Genomic DNA, 2,497 nt, shown 5'->3' with positions numbered 1-2,497 from the left:
TTCAGCCCTAATTGTACAGGATCACTCAAGGTTCTTCATTGGTGTGGCACAGTTCCTTGAATGCAGAGGGATTGGTGGTTTATTATTATTATTTGTTTAAACATGAGAAGGAACGCCTTGATGATCATACACACATCCTTTTAGTACGGGGACTGAAGCCAAAAAGAATAGAATTCAACTTTATTGTCACACGTACAAAACAAAAAAATGAACTCTGAATTTAACCCATCCTCTTGGGGAGCATTGGGCTGCCATTGATATAAACTCAAACGCCGGGGGAGCAGTGTAGGGTTCAGGGTCTTGCTCAGTGGTGCAGTCTGTGAGAGTGGGGCTTGAACCAAGAACCCCTGGAACCCAAGGGCCCAACCACTAGGCCACCACTCCCCTATATGCTAATGCCAGTGAGGAGAGACCCATTTCTGCTCTCAGAATTGATTTTATTGCTTATATATGTGTAAAATCAATGAAACTGTAACCATCCCTGTTTCGTCATTTCAACACAATAACGTTTCTTTTTTTCTCCGATGTCAATGTCAAAAATCAGTCTCTAAAATCTAGTCACATTACCTTGCATTGAATTTGTTTTCCAGATACGAAGTGAACGTGTTGTTCCAGTCTTCCTCATCAACCTTCTAATCTCAGACGTCCTTCAGGTCGTCTGCATGGCTGTAAACCTTGCATATGTCATGGATCCAATGGCAAACAGGATGTACTTTATTTCTACTTACCATGGTTTTGTTGTGGCCAGTGTTTTCTTTATGACCCTCATTGCCCTGGAAAGGTAATTTTCTGTATAGTTTATTGAAAACAATAAGTTATAGCCTTTTGTAAGACATTATTTCCTGTGAATGATTGAATATTTATATCAACTGTTAATTTTGCTCTGCATAGACTCTTTACATGTTTTTTTTGTGTGACAGGTATCTGATGATCGCCCACCCGCTGTGCTACAAATTCAGCCAAACAACTAAAGTCTCTGTTTCTGTCTCTGTCGTCACCTGGATATTTTCTATATTAATGGGCTTGGTTAGCGTTATTTTTCCTCAATCCAGTTTTCTCCTCCCCCTCCCTTTCATGATATTCTTCATTGTTGGGACCTTCAGAGCTCTGTCAGCAGCTCAGGCCGTACCAGCTGCTGAAAAGAGACGCATTGTTGCAGTTTTGGTTGTGGTGGTTTTGATTTATATTGTGATGTTTTTGCCCATAGCTTTAGTTCTTTCAATAATACTTCATTCAGAAATTAATATATGGTATGGGCGATACAAAAATGCTTTTAATTATTCTTACATTCTAATTCAGATTAGCCCTCTGGCAGATATGTTTCTTTACATATTTTTGAAGAAATGGTTCATAGACAAACTATTAACTTCCTTGTGTTGCTGCATTAAGGACAGTGATGAAGCCTAGCGGAGAGTTGATGAAACGGGAAGCTCAACTTCTAAAAGCAAAGACCAAGAATGCCCATGAAACTTGGAGGAAAATTCAAGAACCAAAAGACACTACAATCAACCTGTCATTTTTTCAATTCAAATAACATAATCCTCCGGAGCCTGCGACCTCTAGAGGACAGATGGAGAACTGCATGTATAAAAATATGTAAAATGAGGATGATGTACAACATTAAAGTTCTAAATCAACATTATTAAAACTAAAGTGTGTTCTTCTTCTGCGGAAGCGTATTGCTGTCACTTGAGAAAATACATTTTTGCAAATTATATTCTTCCATAGATTAGTGATGGGTAAGTGAACCCAGTGAAGAGGCCTCCGCTGTGTCACTGTTTGTTCTATACTGACACCTGCTGGATTTTAAACACAATTTCACCAGACACTTAGATTCATTAAAAAATGTAATTAAATGTGTGGCATGATGTATTATTTTACATCTTAATCTAAATAATTAGAATTTAACATATATTTGATGTATTTCTAAAGATACACTATAATTTAAATATTTCTTAATGTTAAAATTGAACTCAAACATTTGTGGATGTGATGTTGTTTATTGTCTTGCCATTGATGAAGGTGATATTCAATAATAATTTGATAAAAAAAAGTTTTCAAAGTTTTCTTTTCTGAGGCAATATATTCAAACCTCCCTAGATGGTAAAATGTGATGATACAGCCGTTCCCTGAATTCCTCACTCTACATGCTGAGAGGATGAAGATCCTTAATAATATAACTTAAAAACTGTCTGGTCATTACTGGAAGCTTGACATCTACTGTAGCCCAGGGTGTTTCTGCATGGAGTTTGCATGTTCTCCCTGAGCATGCATGGGTTCTCTCCGGGTACTCCATCTTCCTCTCACAGTCCAAAAACATGACTGTTAGGTTAATCGGCTTCTCTAAATCATCTTTAGGTGTGAGTGTGTGTGTGAATGGTTGTCTGTCCTGTGTGTATGGGTGGATGGATAATAAATGAAAATAATACATAAAAAGTTAGGATAAAGTGCTGTGGGGAACACATTTCAGTGTTCTTTTTCTTAACTTGTGATTCTC

Source organism: Cyprinodon variegatus, unplaced genomic scaffold (assembly GCF_000732505.1).
Source record: "Cyprinodon variegatus isolate N-32 unplaced genomic scaffold, C_variegatus-1.0 Scaffold1841, whole genome shotgun sequence".
NCBI classification, from domain to species: Eukaryota; Metazoa; Chordata; class Actinopteri; order Cyprinodontiformes; family Cyprinodontidae; genus Cyprinodon; species Cyprinodon variegatus.
This window is presented reverse-complemented; position numbering follows the sequence as displayed.